This window comes from Haliotis rubra, unplaced genomic scaffold (genome assembly GCF_003918875.1).
Source record: "Haliotis rubra isolate DU_JTF1 unplaced genomic scaffold, ASM391887v1 Scf909, whole genome shotgun sequence".
Taxonomy (NCBI): Eukaryota; Metazoa; Mollusca; class Gastropoda; order Lepetellida; family Haliotidae; genus Haliotis; species Haliotis rubra.
The window spans coordinates 230778-248871 of record NW_025767645.1 but is presented as its reverse complement, the minus strand read 5'-3'; the positions used below and the strand labels follow the sequence as shown (position 1 = coordinate 248871).

Sequence of the window (18094 nt, the reverse complement as noted above, 5' to 3'; positions counted from 1 at the left end):
GCATCCCTGAACCTCCAGTTATCGATATGCATCCCTGAACCTCCAGTTATCGATGTGCATCCCTGAACCTCCAGTTATCGATGTGCATCCCTGAACCTCCAGTTATCGAACCTCCATATGCATCCCTGAACCACTAGTTATCATGTGCATCCCTGAATCTCCAGTTATCGATGTGCATCCCTGAACCTCCAGTTATCGATATGCATCCCTGAACCTCTAGTTATCGATGTGCATCCCTGAACCTCCAGTTATCGATGTGCATCCCTGAACCTCCAGTTATCGATGTGCATCCCTGAACCTCCAGTTATCGATGTGCATCCCTGAACCTCCAGTTATCGATGTGCATCCCTGAACCTCCAGTTATCGATGTGCATCCCTGAACCTCTAGTTATTGGCGCGCATCCCTGAACCTCTAGTTATCGATGTGCCTCCCTCAATCTCCAGTTATCGATGTGCATCCCTGAACCTCCAGTTATCGATATGCATCCCTGAACCACTAGTTATCGATGTGCATCCCTGAACCTCCAGTTATCAATGCACATCCCTGAACCCCTAGTTATTGACATGCATCCCTGAACCTCCAGTTATCAATGTGCATCCCTGAACCTCCTGTTATCAATGTGCTTCCCTGAACCTCCAGTTATCGTGTGCATCCCTGAACCTCCAGTTATCGATGTGCATCCCTGAACCTCTAGTTATTGAGGCGCATCCCTGAACCTCTAGTTATCGATGTGCATCCCTCAATCTCCAGTTATCGATCTGCATCCCTGAACCTCCAGTTATCGATCTGCATCCCTGAACCACTAGTTATCGATGTGCATCCCTGAACCTCCAGTTATCAATGCACATCCCTGAACCCCTAGTTATTGACATGCATCCCTGAACCTCCAGTTATCAATGTGCATCCCTGAACCTCCTGTTATCAATGTGCTTCCCTGAACCTCCAGTTATCGATGTGCATCCCTGAACCTCCAGTTATCGATGTGCATCCCTGAACCTCTAGTTATTGACATGCATCCCTGAACCTCCAGTTATCGATGTGCATCCCTGAACCTCCAGTTATCGATCTGCATCCCTGAACCTCCAGTTATCGATGTGCATCCCTGAACCTCTAGTTATCTATGTGCATCCCTGAACCTCTAGTTATTGACGTGCATCCCTGAACCTTTAGTTATCGTATGTGCATCCCTGAACCTTTAGTTATCGATGTGCATCCCTGAACCTCTAGTTATCGATGTGCATCCCTGAACCTCTAGTTATCGTATATGTGCATCCCTGAACCTCTAGTTATTGATGCGCATCCCTGCACCTCTCTAGTTATCGATGTGCATCCCTGAACCTCCAGTTATCGATGTGCATCCCTGAACCTCTAGTTATCTATGTGCATCCCTGAACCTTTAGTTATCGATGTGCATCCCTGAACCTTTAGTTATCGATGTGCATCCCTGAACCTCTAGTTATTGATGCGCATCCCTGAACCTCTAGTTATCGATGTGCATCCCTGAACCTCTAGTTATTGATGCGCATCCCTGCACCTCTAGTTATTGATGCGCATCCCTGCACCTCTAGTTATCGATGTGCATCCCTGAACCTCCAGTTATCGATGTGCAACCCTTCAGGTCATGTAAGCTACAGAGCTTGATTGTAATCTGTGCTGACAGTATACATGTAGCTGTTGTCATAAGCTCACCAGAGTGAAGGTCAAGGGAGTTTAGTCCAGCTTAGTAACAAAAGTGTGGAATATTGGCTTTGGTCATTTGACTTGATGTCCATCGGACAGATGTCACTTAATGACATTTTGCTTAACATCATTTTGCTTTTATGTAATTTGGCTTGAAGTCACTGGCTTGATGTCATTTGGCTTGATGTCATTGGCTTGATGTCATTTTTCCTTGCTGTCATTGGCTTGATGCCATTGGTATGATGGTATTGGCTTGATGTCATTAGCTCAATGTCATTTGGCTTGATGCTCTGTGACATGATGTCACTCCTTGCGTGATGTCATTGTGTCTTTTGGAAGCTCTTGAGAGTTTGTGTGATCAGTTATGAAACCAATTATGTCAATTATTTATCTTTAGTTTAATATGATGTGCATAATCTTTGAAATGTAACTCATCATGTTTTAAATACTACTCCATTTGTCAGGGACAGTTCATGTCGAGAGATATGTGTGTGGGTCGAGGAGGGTCATCAATATTGTACACAAGTAATAATGGGGGTGGTAATTTGGTACACAAGTAATAGTGGGGTGGTAATTTGGTACACAAGTAATAGTGGGGGTGGTAATTTATTTTGTACTTGACATGCAGGGGGTTACTTACTTTATACATTAATTTTTTAGGGGGTCAATACATTGTACATGCTTTTCTGTAAAAACGGTGATCACCCCTGAATGACCTTGCAGTTTGAGCACAGTCTTTTTCATTTGTTCAGTTATTGATGTTGATGATAGAGGCACACTACTGATGGTGGCCCGATACTATGATGGACTATGCAGGGAGCTGAATGTGTCAGCCAGCTATGACATTCTGGAGGAAACCACACAGGAAATTGTGGCTACTGTCAGCATCAAAACATACAGCCAGAGGAAGTGACAGCAGTCAGAGGAGGGATAGCCATTGAAGAAACGGGGTGTTGTGGAATGGGAGGGTGTTGTGGACAGGGAGGGTGTTGTGAACAGGGAGGGTGTTGTGGACAGGGAGGATGTTGTGGACAGGGAGGGTGTTGTGGACAGGGAGGGTGTTGTGGACAGGGAGGGTGTTGTGGACAGGGGAGGATGTTGTGGACAGGGAGGGTGTTGTGGACAGGGGAGAATGTTGTGGACAGGGATGATGTTGTGGACAGGGAGGGTGTTGTGGACAGGGAGGGTGTTGTGGACAGGGAGGGTGTTGTGGACAGGGAGGATGTTGTGGACAGGGAGGGTGTTGTGGACAGGGAGGATGTTGTGGACAGGGAGGGTGTTGTGGACAGGGAGGATGTTGTGGACAGGGAGGGTGTTGTGGACAGGGAGGGTGTTGACAGGGGAGGGGATGTTGTGGACAGGGAGGATGTTGTGGACAGGGAGGATGTTGTGGACAGGGAGGGTGTTGTGGACAGGAGGATGTTGTGGACAGGGGATGTTGTGGACAGGGGAGGGTGTTGTGGACAGGGAGGGTGTTGTGGACAGGGAGGACAGGAGGTGTTGTGGACAGGGAGGATGTTGTGGACAGGGAGGATGTTGTGGACAGGGAGGGTGTTGTGGACAGGGGAGGGTGTTGTGGACAGGGAGGGTGTTGTGGACAGGGAGGATGTTGTGGACAGGGAGAAGGTGTTGTGGACAGGGAGGGTGTTGTGGACAGGGAGGGTGTTGTGGACAGGGAGGGTGTTGTGGACAGGGAGGGTGTTGTGGACAGGGAGGATGTTGTGGACAGGGAGGGTGTTGTGGACAGGGAGGATGTTGTGGACAGGGATGATGTTGTGGACAGGGAGGGTGTTGTGGACAGGGGAGGGTGTTGTGGACAGGGGGAGGGTGTTGTGGACATGGAGGATGTTGTGGACAGGGAGGGTGTTGTGGACAGGGAGGGTGTTGTGGACAGGGGAGGGGTGTTGTGGACAGGAGGGTGTTCAAGACAGGGGAGGTGTTGTGGACAGGGAGGGTGTTGTGGACAGGGGGGGGGAGGGTGTTGTGGACAGGGAGGGTGTTGTGGACAGGGAGGATGTTGTGGACAGGGATGATGTTGGGAGGGTGTTGTGGACAGGGAGGGTGTTGTGGACAGGGATGTGTTGTGGACAGGGGTTGTGTTGTGGACAGGGATGGTGTTGTGGACAGGAGGATGTTGTGGACAGGGAGGGTGTTGTGGACAGGAGGGTGTTGTGGTCAGGGGAGGGGTGTTGTGGACAGGGAGGGTGTTGTGGACAGGGAGGGGTGTTGTGGACAGGAGGGTGTTGGGACAGGGAGGGTGTTGTGGACAGGGAGGGTGTTGTGGACAGGGAGGGTGTTGGGGACAGGGAGGGTGTTGTGGACAGGGAGGGTGTTGTGGACAGGGAGGGTGTTGTGGACAGGGATGGTGTTGTGGACAGGGAGGGTGTTGTGGACAGGGAGGATGTTGTGGACAGGGAGGGTGTTGTGGACAGGGAGGGTGTTGTGGACAGGGAGGGTGTTGTGGACAGGGAGGGTGTTGTGGACAGGGAGGGTGTTGTGGACAGGGAGGATGTTTGTGGACAGGGAGAGGGTGTTGTGGACAGGGAGGGTGTTGTGGACAGGAGGAGGGTGTTGTGGACAGGGAGGATGTTGTGGACAGGGAGGATGTTGTTGTGGACAGGGAGGGTGTTGTGGACAGGGAGGGTGTTGTGGACAGGGAGGGTGTTGTGGACAGGGATGATGTTGTGGACAGGGAGGGTGTTGTGGACAGGGAGGATGTTGTGAGACAGGGAGGGTGTTGTGGACAGAGAGGGATGTTGTGAGGCAGGGAGGGTTTGGAAAGAGGGTGTTGTGGACAGGTGTTGAGAGGCTGATGTAGAGGGATGGTGTTGGACAGGATGGTGTTGGAGAGGATGATGTAGAGGGATGGTGTTGAGAAGGATGAGTAGAGGGATGGTGTTGGGGGATGGTGTTGAAGGGATGGTGTTGAGGGATGGTGTTGAGGGATGATGTTGAGGGATGATGTAGAGGATGGTGTTGAGGGATGGTGTTGAGGGATGATGATATGGAGGGATGGTGTTGAAGGATGGTGTTGAGGGGATGATGTAGAGGGATGGTGTTGAGAGGGATGGTGTTGAGGGGATGATGTAGAGGGATGGTGTTGAGGGGATGGTGTTGAGAGGATGATGTAGAGGGATGGTGTTGAGAGGATGGTGTTGAGAGGATGGTGTAGAGCGATGGTGTTGAGGATGGTGTTGAGAGGATGGTGTTGAGGGATGATGTTGAGTGGAAAGTGTTGAAGGGATGGTGTTGAGGGATGATGTTGAGAGGATGGTGTTGATGGATGATGCTGAGGGATGGTGTTGAAGGGATGATGTTGAGGGATGATGTTGAGGGGATGATGTTAGAGGGATGGTGTTGAAGGATGGTTTAGAGGGAATGATGTTAGAGGGATGATGTTGAGAGGGATGATGTTGAGAGGAAGGATGATGAGAGGGATGATGTAGAGGGATGATGTTGAGGGATGGTTTAGATGGATGATGTTGAGGGATGGTTTTGAGAGGATGATGTTGAGGGATGATGTTGAGAGGATGGTGCTGAGGGGATGGTGTTGAGGGGATGATGTTGAAGGGATGATGTTGAGGGGATGATGTTGAGGGGATGGTTTAGAGGGGATGATGTTGAGGGGATGATGTTGAAGGAATGATGTTGAAGGGATGATGTTGAGGGGATGATGTTGAAGGGATGATGTTGAGGGGATGATGTTGAGGGGATGATGTTGAGGGGATGGTTTAGAGGGGATGATGTAGAGGGATGGTGTTGAGGGGAAGGTGTTGATGGGATGGTATTGAGGGGAAGTCAATTATCCTGCCACATGGTTGTTCCCATCACAAACACATACAAGGGCAACAAAGTCAATTGTTTATCTCTGAAATCATGAGAAGATACTGTACAATTGAAATGAGGCACTTCAATACTTAGTTTCACAACCATGTTTATCTCATCTCCGAAGGGGAAGGAAGACCTCAACAGTACCCATCAGTTTCAGGTGGAAATCCTCAATTTATTGCGGAATCCAGTTTTCGAACAATGTGCTTACACAAAACAAGCAATTACAGTTCTGGACCCAAGTGAAGAGTTTCAGTTGTCTAGAGTTATTGATACGTTGTTCATAATAGGGACATCAGCAACAGTCATTGAGGTACTAGTACATAGTTGTAAGAACTACCCCAAAATTAGGTCATCATTCAGATGTATTAATTTACTGCTACTAAATTTCATGTAGGAAGAATTTTTGGTGGTAATGATTTTCTGACCAAGTGTCATAGTGTATGAGAGGTGTAATTTGTTGGGCTGACATTTTGTTTCAGATTGTAGTCTAAGTTCAACTTTGTTAGATGGAAATATGTATAGATGAGTTACCTCCCTTGGTATCTCACACACGACACATGCTCAAGGGAGCGTTGATGTGCTTTAAGAGAAATTCACATAACTTCATTAAATGTATCACTGAATGTAGTTTGTACAATGGGCGCCTTCCATTAGACCACCTCTGTTTGGGATTTAGATTACCTTGCTCAACAGGCTCTCCTGGACCAAACAGGACAGTCACACCTTTATGTAGTAGGTGTTGAACAAACCTATTTCTACCTGGCTTAGCTTCTGTACTGCATATATGAATCTTGATAAGCCAACCTGGATAAGCCAGTGCCCTAACTTGATCCTTCAAATTAGTATCAAAATGCTTGGTCCTGTACATTGACCAGATCATCCGTCCTTCTCATCATCATCAGTCAGCAGACCTTTCTTTCAGTCAGCAGACCTTACTTTCAGTCAACAGACCTTTCTTTCAGTCAGCAGACCTTCCTTTCAGTCAGCAGACCTTTCTTTCAGTCAGCAGACCTTCCTTTCAGTCTTTCTTTCATGAATCCCACAGACATTTCAACAGTTTCCGTGAGCTTTGTCAACAGATTTTCTACATAGATGATGTATAAAGAGCTTGCAGTATGTTGGACAATTCTTCATGATAGATTTTGACTACATAGATGATGTATAAGCTCCATCTGCATACACAGTGTGCAGTATGTTGATGTGGACAAATCCTAATGATAGATCTCCCGCTAGGACCCAACACATTATTGTGAAATAGTTCCATCTGTCATACACAGTGTGCAGTATGTTGATGTGGACAAATCCTCATGATAGATCTCCGGCTGGGACCCAACACATTATTGTGAAATAGTTCCATCTGTCATACACAGTGTGCAGTATGTTGATGTGGACAAATCCTAATGATAGATCTCCTGCTGGGTCCCAACACATTATTGTGAAATAGTTCCATCTGTCATACACAGTGTGCAGTATGTTGATGTGGACAAATCCTAATGATAGATCTCCTGCTGGGACCCAACACATTATTGTGAAATAGTTCCATCTGTCATACACAGTGTGCAGTATGTTGATGTGGACAAATCCTGGACAAATCCTGATAGATCTCCCGCTGGGAGCCAACACATTATTGTGAAATAGTTCCATCTGTCATACACAGTGTGTAGTATGTTGATGTGGACAAATCCTAATGATAGATCTCCTGCTGGGACCCAACACATTATTGTGAAATAGTTCCATCTGTCATACACAGTGTGCAGTATGTTGATGTGGACAAATCCTAATGATAGATCTCCGGCTGGGACCAACACATTATTGTGAAATAGTTCCATCTGTCATACACAGTGTGCAGTATGTTGACGTGGACAAATCCTAATGATAGATCTCCGGCTGGGACCCAACACATTATTGTGAAATAGTTCCATCTGTCATACACAGTGTGCAGTATGTTGATGTGGACAAATCCTAATGATAGATCTCCGCTGGGACCCAACACATTATTGTGAAATAGTTCCATCTGTCATACACAGTGTGCAGTATGTTGACGTGGACAAATCCTAATGATAGATCTCCGGCTGGGACCCAACACATTATTGTGAAATAGTTCCATCTGTCATACACAGTGTGTAGTATGTTGATGTGGACAAATCCTAATGATAGATCTCCTGCTGGGAGCCAACACATTATTGTGAAATAGTTCCATCTGTCATACACAGTGTGTAGTATGTTGATGTGGACAAATCCTAATGATAGATCTCCGCTGGGACCCAACACATTATTGTGAAATAGTTCCATCTGTCATACACAGTGTGTAGTATGTTGACGTGGACAAATCCTAATGATAGATCTCCGGCTGGGACCACACACATTATTGTGAAATAGTTCCATCTGTCATACACAGTGTGCAGTATGTTGAGCGTGGACAAATCCTAATGATAGATCTCGGCTGGGACCCAACACATTATTGTGAAATAGTTCCATCTGTCATACACAGTGTGCAGTATGTTGATGTGGACAAATCCTAATGATAGATCTCTGCTGGGACCCAACACATTATTGTGAAATAGTTCCATCTGTCATACACAGTGTGCAGTATGTTGATGTGGACAAATCCTAATGATAGATCTCCGGCTGGGACCCAACACATTATTGTGAAATAGTTCCATCTGTCATACACAGTGTGCAGTATGTTGACGTGGACAAATCCTAATGATAGATCTCCGGCTGGGACCCAACACATTATTGTGAAATAATTCCATCTGTCATACACAGTGTGTAGTATGTTGACGTGGACAAATCCTAACGATAGATCTCCGGCTGGGACCCAACACATTATTGTGAAATAGTTCCATCTGTCATACACAGTGTGTAGTATGTTGACGTGGACAAATCCTAATGATAGATCTCCTGCTGGGACCCAACACATTATTGTGAAATAGTTCCATCTGTCATACACAGTGTGCAGTATGTTGATGTGGACAAATCCTAATGATAGATCTCGGCTGGGACCCAACACATTATTGTGAAATAGTTCCATCTGTCATACACAGTGTGTCATACACAGTATGTTGACGCGTGGACAAATCCTAATGATAGATCTCCGGCTGGGACCCAACACATTATTGTGAAATAGTTCCATCTGTCATACACAGTGTGTAGTATGTTGACGTGGACAAATCCTAATGATAGATCTCCGGCTGGGAACCAACACATTATTGTGAAATAGTTCCATCTGTCATACACAGTGTGTAGTATGTTGATGTGGACAAATCCTAATGATAGATCTCCGGCTGGGACCCAACACATTATTGTGAAATAGTTCCATCTGTCATACACAGTGTGCAGTATGTTGATGTGGACAAATCCTAATGATAGATCTCCGGCTGGGACCCAACACATTATTGTGAAATAGTTCCATCTGTCATACACAGTGTGTAGTATGTTGACGTGGACAAATCCTAATGATAGATCTCCGGCTGGGAGCCAACACATTATTGTGAAATAGTTCCATCTGTCATACACAGTGTGTGTGGTATGTTGACGTGGACAAATCCTAATGATAGATCTCCGGCTGGGAGCCAACACATTATTGTGAAATAGTTCCATCTGTCATACACAGTGTGCAGTATGTTGATGTGGACAAATCCTAATGATAGATCTCCGGCTGGGAGCCAACACATTATTGTGAAATAGTTCCATCTGTCATACACAGTGTGCAGTATGTTGATCTCGCGTGGACAAATCCTAATGATAGATCTCCGGCTGGGACCCAACACATTATTGTGAAATAGTTCCATCTGTCATACACAGTGTGCAGTATGTTGACGTGGACAAATCCTCATGATAGATCTCCGGCTGGGAGCCAACACATTATTGTGAAATAGTTCCATCTGTCATACACAGTGTGCAGTATGTTGACGTGGACAAATCCTAATGATAGATCTCCGGCTGGGACCCAACACATTATTGTGAAATAGTTCCATCTGTCATACACAGTGTGCAGTATGTTGATGTGGACAAATCCTAATGATAGATCTCCCGATAGATCTCCGAGTCTAACAAAACCTAATGGAAGGTCGGCGTCAGATAACCTTTCAATTGACCAATCAGAACACAGCTTACCAAATCGCCGAAGTTGACATTCGCACATACCTTTGAACTTTTTACCTCCAAAAGTTTGTACCGAAACATCGATTCAATGCTATTTTCCTCCGCGACGATCTGGTTCCTAGTGAGGCACGCCACATCAGTGAGTAAACAGTCAGCTGAAAATAGCGCTTAGTCAGTATTCAAGCATGTCAGCTTGCTGAAATATTAGCTATGATAGCCATGTCACCAGAAACCCCAAAGAGTATATACTGCAGGGCAAATATCTCTGTTTTATGCAATTTTCATTTGTTGGGAGATCAGTGTTGGCTAACGGTGAAGAGAAAAATCCATTTTGTAAGTCCCTACTGTCAACCTGAGACCTAAGTAGCTGTTATCTGATTGGTTAAATCTGTTCGCACCGTTCGTGTTTGATTTAGCTGTCATAGGTCGTCATGATAGGTTACCTGCTGCGACCTTCCACAAGGTTTTGTTAGACCCAGTATAGCAGTGTAACGAATAATACTGCTGGGAGTCTAAGTTTACTTAGATGGACAGATCTCATGATAGATCTCCGGCTAGGAGCCAACACAGTATTGTGAAATAGTTCCATCTGTCATACACAGTGAGTAGTATGTTGACGTGGACAAATCCTCATGATAGATCTCCAGCTGGGAGCCAACACAGTATTGTGAAATTATTAAGTTCCATGTGTCATATACTGAATGAAGAGTTGTTTGAAATTTCCTTTCAGTATTGTAATTTTTTTCTTATTTTCCATGGACTCTGTGTATATTATGGCGGTGTGTGTACCTGTGTGTAGAGTTCAGGTTAAGCAACGGTGGTTGTGGACAGTCCTCGGATGGTTGACCGTGTTTGGCAGCTTGACTCCTGAGAGTTTCAGTCCTACCCCACAATGAAGCTTACGTGATACATGTGGTCTCACCTTAGGCAAGTGAGTTTGTTCAGACTTGCCTCTGTCCACCCAGCAGTAAAACTGGGTACCTGGTATGATACGATGGTAGTCTGAATTTGAACCTTGAGCACCTGACAGCTCTTTGAGCATGCAATGTGCATGGATAAATGACTATTGTTATCATTATATAAATGGACTATTGTTATCATTCTTATTATATATTCCCAGGGCACGCACTTCACCAGTCCTGCTGGGTTTGAGGCCCTGGCACTGCGGATGAAAGATGGCCGCCATATGTGTAAGGAATTTGAAGAATACCTGAAACAAAGGTAAGTCTCTTCCTGTTTGTGTACCCCTGATGCAGCTTCCAGCCCTGTTTGTGTACCCCTGATGCAGCTTCCAGCCCTGTTTGTGTACCCCTGATGCAGCTTCCAGCCCTGTTTGTGTACCCTTGATGCAGCTTCAGCCCTGTTTGTGTACCCCTGATGCAGCTTCCAGCCCTGTTTGTGTACCCTGATGCAGCTTCCAGCCCTGTTTGGCTTCCACCCCTGATGCAGCTTCCAGCCCCTGTTTGTGTACCCTGTTTGTGTACCCTGATGCAGCCCCTGTTTGTGCTTCCAGCCCTGTTTGTGTATGGTCCCTTGATGCATCCAGCCCTGTTGCAGTACCCTTGAGCAGCTTCCAGCCCTGTTTGTGTACCCTTGATGCAGCTTGCAGCTTCCAGCTTCCCTGTTTGTGTACCGATGCAGCCCTCTGTGCAGCTTCCAGGCCTGTTTGTGTACCCTTGATGCAGCTTCCAGCCCTTGTGTGTACCCCTGATGCAGCTTCCAGCCCTGTTTGTGTACCTCTGATGCAGCTTCCAGCCCTGTTTGTGTACCCATGATGCAGCTTCCAGCTTCCAGCCCTGTTTGTGTCCAGCCCCGTTTGTGTACCCCTTGATGCAGCCCCTGTTTGTGAGATGCAGCTTCCAGCCCTGTTTGTGTACCCCAGATGCAGCTTCCAGCCCTGTTTGTGTACCCTTGATGAGCTTGCAGTTTGTTCCAGCCCTGTTTGTGTAGCTTCCCTGTGATGCAGCTTCCAGCTCTGTTTGTGTACCCCTGATGCAGCTTCCAGCCCTGTTTGTGTACCCCTGATGCAGCTTCCAGCCCTGTTTGTGTACCCCTGATGCAGCTTCCAGCCCTGTTTGTGTACTCCCTGATGCAGCTTCCAGCCCTGTTTGTGTACCCCTGATGCAGCTTCCAGCCCTGTTTGTGTACCCTGATGCAGCTTCCAGCCCTGTTTGTGTACCCCTGATGCAGCTTCCAGCCCTGTTTGTGTACCCCTGATGCAGCTTCCACCCTGTTTGTGCCCTGATGCAGCTTCAAGCCCTGTTTGTGTACCCCTGATGCAGCCTCCAGCCCTGTGTGTGCCCTGATGCAGCTTCCAGCCCTGTTTGTGTACCCCCTGATGCAGCTTCCAGCCCTGTTTGTGTACCCTTGATGCAGCTTCCAGCCCTGTTTGTGTACCCTTGATGCAGCTTCCAGCCCTGTTTGTGTGCCCTTGATGCAGCTTCCAGCCCTGTTTGTGTACCCCTGATGCAGCTTCCAACCCTGTTTGTGTGATGCACCCCTGATGCAGCTTCCAGCCCTGTTTGTGTACCCCTGATGCAGCTTCCAGCCCTGTTTGTGTACCCCTGATGCAGCTTCCAGCCCTGTTTGTGTACCCCTGATGCAGCTTCCAGCCCTGTTTGTGTACCCCTGATGCAGCTTCCAACCCTGTTTGTGTACCCCTGATGCAGCTTCCAGCCCTGTTTGTGTACCCCTGATGCAGCTTCCAGCCCTGTTTGTGTACCCTTGATGCAGCTTCCAGCCCTGTTTGTGTACCCCTGATGCAGCTTCCAGCCCTGTTTGTGTACCCCTTGATGCAGCTTCCAGCCCTGTTTGTGTACCCCTGATGCAGCTTCCAGCCCTGTTTGTGTACCCCTGATGCAGCTTCCAGCCCTGTTTGTGTACCCCTGATGCAGCTTCCAGCCCTGTTTGTGTACCCCTGATGCAGCTTCCAGCCCTGTTTGTGTACCCTGATGCAGCTTCCAGCCCTGTTTGTGTACCCCTGATGCAGCTTCCAGCCCTGTTTGTGTACCCCTGATGTCACTCCCTGATGCAGCTTCCAGCCCTGTTTGTGTACCCCCTGATGCAGCTTCCAGCCCTGTTTGTGTACCCCTGATGCGGCTTCACCAGCCCTGTTTGTGTACCCCTGATGCAGCTTCCAGCCCTGTTTGTGTACCCCCTGATGCAGCTTCCAGCCCTGTTTGTGTACCCTGATGCAGCCCTGTTTGTTACCCAGCTTCCAGCCCTGTTTGTGTACCCTGATGCAGCTTCCAGCCCTGTTTGTGTACCCCTGATGCAGCTTCCAGCCCTGTTTGTGTACCCCTGATGCAGCTTCCAGCCCTGTTTGTGTACCCCTGATGCAGCTTCCAGCCCCTGTTTGTGTACCCCTGATGCAGCTTCCAGCCCTGTTTGTGTACTCCTTGATGCAGCTTCCAGCCCTGTTTGTGTACCCCTGATGCGGCTTCCAGCCCTGTTTGTGTACCCAGTGATGCAGCTTCCAGCCCTGTTTGTACCCCCTGATGCAGCTTCCAGCCCTGTTTGTGTACCCCTGATGCAGCTTCCAGCCCTGTTTGTGTACCCTGATGCAGCTTCCTCCAGCCCTGTTTTGGTACCCTGATGCAGCTTCCAGCCCTGTTTGTGTGTTTCCTGATGCAGCTTTAAGCCCTGTTTGTGTACCCTGATGCAGCTGCCAGCCCTGTTTGTGTACCCTGATGCAGCTTCCAGCCCTGTTTGTGTGGCCCCCTGATGCAGCTTCCAGCCCTGTTTGTGTATCCCTGATTGCAGCTTCCAGCCCTGTTTGTGTACCCCTGATGCAGCTTCCAGCCCTGTTTGTGTACCCCTGATGCAGCTTCCAGCCCTGTTTGTGTACCCCTGATGCAGCTTCCAGCCCTGTTTGTGTACCCCTGATGCAGCTTCCAGCCCTGTTTGTGTACCCCTGATGCAGCTTCCAGCCCTGTTTGTGTACCCCTGATGCAGCTTCCAGCCCTGTTTGTGTACCCCTGATGCAGCTTCCAACCTTGCCAGCATGGAATCCCATGGTCTCTTGGGACCTGGCACTGTTGGTTCCTTGGTGCAAGAAAAAATTGAATTTGGTCATTTTTATAAATTCAATATGGTGTAGTGAAAAAGTTCTGAAAAAAAATAGGTGATCTTAGATATTCAGCAGAGGTCGACGCCCTCCGGATGGTGGGGAATCCCCACACAAGTTGGTTTGAGCAAGTGGGATGGTTTGTGAAATCATTCCGGCATGTTAGTCCTGGTTTTATGCTAACAGTGTTGATCAATGGATTGTCTGGCCGAGACTCGATTGCTGAAATATCTAAGAGTGACCGAATGATGACCAAGGATCACATGGCTGGAGGATCTGTCACGTGTTGAGTTCAGACTATCATCAATGCGGCGCCCATAGCATGTGGATCGCTGCTAAAAATATCATGGGTTCAGGCGTACCAAAGAAATCTTTCCCACTGTGCAGAAAACGCAGAAAAGCCCACATAAATCGCAGAAATAGCAACGTAAGCATATTACCTCGCTACTGAAACAGTAAAAACTGCAGGGAAGGACTCTGAAACTGCAACATTTAATATATCCACGAACTTTGACCTCTACTGCCCATGCACGTTAAGATCCGAGCTTCTTTCAAATTTCTGAGCAACCTTGAATTGCCTTGCGTAGAAAATGTATTGAATATGTCGAAATAATTGCTGTCAATCATTTCATATGAATGAAAAGTAAACTAAACAAGTATGCACACAAGTATCATGGTGATAAATGCCAAATACCACAACAGAAATACTTTGAAAAGGGAATGTAACTTTTATCCAAGCTGAAAAATGTCAACATGCAGTGGAGACTTCCTCGTCCATGTGCGCAGGCGCAAAGTCGAAGTTGCAGGCTCTTCATTTTTTTATCCAGGTTTAGCGATTTAAAATTGCTGTTTTTGCTGTTTCAGTAGCGAGGTAATATGTTTATATTGCTATTTCCACGATTAATGTGGGCTTTTCAGCATTTTTCTGCACAATGGGAAAATTTTTCTTTGGTAGGTCTGGTATTTGGGCAAAATGCCGATAAGCGAGCACTGGATCATAACTGGTTGGGCCTCACAGATGTATGTTCAACTACAGGATCATAAATATCCATTTATATGCACAGAATGTCCATCATAAATATACACTGATATGTACAGAATGCCCATCAGAAATATACATTGATATGTACAGAATGCCCATCATAAATATACATTGATATGTACAGAATGCCCATCATAAATATACATTGATATGTACAGAATGCCCATCATAAATATACATTGATATGTACAGAATGCCCATCATAAATATACATTGATATGTACAGAATGCCCATCATAAATATACATTGATATGTACAGAATGCCCATCATAAATATACATTGATATGTACAGAATGCCCAACATAAATATACATTGATATGTACAGAATGCCCATCATAAATATACATTGATATGTACAGAATGCCCAACATAAATATACATTGATATGTACAGAATGCCCAACATAAATATATACTCCCCATCAAAAGTTTAGACTCACTTAAAGCACTCATTATATGCTATGTATATATATATATATATATGTACATGGTTACATCGAAGATGAATTTCTCCACTAACTTAGGGGAACCATCTGCAAACCTTATGCAGATCAACTGCACGAAGATCATGCATCAATCCTCTGAAAACCATGTGCAAATATCGTGCATGTGAACAGCTGCGTTTTGGTGTAAAGTTTTGTTAAGAATTCGCCCATTTTCACTGAGTTTCATGATGTATTGAACTCCTGAAAAGAATCTTTTCAATATTACGAATATGTTTTACAATTCATCAGTTCATGTGTAAACACTACCTTTAAACATGATGGAATATTTAGTAAAATCTAGTTAAGAACAGCTGAATTAAGTAATTGGCTACATTTACACTTGTGAGTCTTAACTTTTGATGGGTAGTATACATTGATATCTACAGAACGCCCATCATAAATATACATTGATATCTACAGAATGCCCATCAAACAATGACTAATATGCCCAATTAGCTGTTAAGGATTGCTTGTAGTCAGAGTGTGAGCACTCCAGTCAAGTATACAGTAAACAATGTCACACTACAAGTGACACTATCTGTCTCATTTGAGTTACAACCCTGTCAAGTATCAAGTGTTTAAACATATATCATTTCCAGCAGGTCACTGGAAGAGTAATGTGAGGCTCCAACAGCCATTGTAATTACAGTGTAGCTCAGACCAGGGTTGGGGCTGTGCTTGCTGATAGTTTTCCTTACTGAGAAAGTGTCTTCCCAAATATAATATATGTTACTTTTGACCACTTTCTAAATGTCATTGTGTAGTCATAGTTTTCTTAGTGCAGAAAGATTTGCCTTGCAATGAATATGAAATAACATGCCTACTGCCTGGGTGAAGGTTCACTGTGAGATTGGCATGGACGTATCTGTGTTGTAGTTAGGGCTGACTGAAATCATCAATAATCGGAAATATTGTTGATGGATCAAAATATAAATAATTATCTATGTGTATGTTGTGTGATTGTTAATATCATACATAAACTATGAACGGTCCCTTAAGGGCTGTTTCTAACTTATGTTGAGGCCATTGTTTTGTCAGTCATCCATGTCTAAATATATCCCCACTTGCCAGTGATGTGCAATGGCTGGATTTCTTTCAGATTGTTGGGAGCATTTTGCTCAAAGTGCTCAAAGTTAATTCTCCTATATTTCTTGACAATCGATTATGGATTTCAATGATCTACATCGATCGCCAGCCCTAGAGCTAGTTTCTTTCCAAATAATCAATCAACCTGAGTATTTATGTAGAAGATAGTTGAATGGCATCGTTGTCATTGACTTGTGCCTTTTTGTTGCTGACATTTTAAACTTCTTTGGGAGGCATTTAGAAGTTGTAGATATGGAGGGAAACCAACTTTTATGGAAAGTCAACTTTTTCATTGCAGTGAGTGCGAAGTTTTGGTGTAGGTACTAACACCGTTATCAAGCTAGTGATACACAGAACTGAAACAAGGAGAATATATACATAGCTGCACAGTGGGTACATACAATTGACAATATATACATAGCTGCACAGTGGGTACATACAATTGACAATAAAACATAGCGGCACAGTGGGTACATACAATTGACAATATATACATAGCAGCATAGTGGGTACATACAGCTGACAAGGTTGATGTACATTGGATATCTGATTAGTGATTTCAGCAGAGGAGGTTGATGTACAGAGTGATTGGTTGTGATTAGAGTTGAGTTTATACAACTGAGTACGTTGTAGAACAATGAGTTGGTAATTAGGTTGAAACGAGATGGACGGTTAGGTCTACTAATGCCTACAGGGAATAATAGCTACAAAGTTTATTGTGACAGCGATACGCTTACCTGCACATAAGTGGACTGTTCCACATTGAAGTTAGGGGAGTAAAAAGTAAAGAGTAATTGTCCAGTTATGTTTTGAAAACTTACATGCATTTAGTTTTAGAAGAACCTTCTCACACGACAGGGAGACTGAAGAGTTGAATGAGTGAGATTATACAAAGTGAGAAGGAAATGTATTGCTTTAAAATGCTTGGAACCAAACGTTTAGTTGCAAATCCTGGCAAGTCTGACAAAAGTTGAATACTTCACATCACAGAGAGGAGGACAGCAGATTATCTTGGACGGATACCGATATCGACTCTACGACACACAACAGACCTGCATGCCTGGAAGTGTGGGGCTGGAAGTGTGGGGCTGGAAGTGTGGGGCTGGAAGTGTGGGGCTGGAAGTGCATGCCTGGAAGTGTGGGGCTGGAAGTGTGGGGCTGGAAGTGTGGGGGCTGGAAGTGTGGGAGGGCTGAAGAGTGCATGGGGCTGAAGTGTGTGGGGCTGGAAGTGTGGGGCTGGAAGTGCGTGCCTGCAAGTGTGGGGCTGGAAGTGTGGGGCTGGAAGTGTGGGGCTGGAAGTGTGGCTGGAAGTGTGGGGCTGGAAGTGTGTACCTGGAAGTGTGTACCTGGAAGTGTGGGGCTGGAGGCTCCTGGGAGGTGTGGGGCTGGAAGTGTGGGGCTGGAAGTGTGGGGCTGGAAGTGTGTGCCTGGAAGTGTGTGCCTGGAAGTGTGGGGCTGGATGTGTGGGGCTGGAAGTGTGGGGCTGGAAGTGTGTGCCTGGAAGTGTGGGGCTGGAAGTGTGGGGCTGGAAGTGTGTGGCTGGAAGTGTGTGCCTGGAAGTGTGGGGCTGGAAGTGTGGGGCTGGAAGTGTGTGTGGCTGGGAAGTGTGGGGCTGGAAGTGTGTGGCCAGGTGGGGCTGGAGGTGTGGGGCTGGAAGTGTGGCTGGAAGTGTGGGGCTGGAAGTGTGTGCCTGGAAGTGTGGGGCTGGAAGGTGTGGGGCTGGAAGTGTGGGGCTGGAAGTGTGGGGCTGGAAGTGTGGGGCTGGAAGTGTGGGGCTGGAGTGAGGGGGCTGGA

The 18094-nt window shown here is 46.3% G+C and overlaps 1 protein-coding gene across 9 annotated transcripts in view; it reads left to right on the top strand.

The window, feature by feature from the left end:
• The window catches only part of LOC124264093 (proline-serine-threonine phosphatase-interacting protein 1-like), a 112751-nt gene that overhangs the window by 31781 nt on the left and 62876 nt on the right, over positions 1-18094 (top strand). The window lies entirely within an intron of this gene.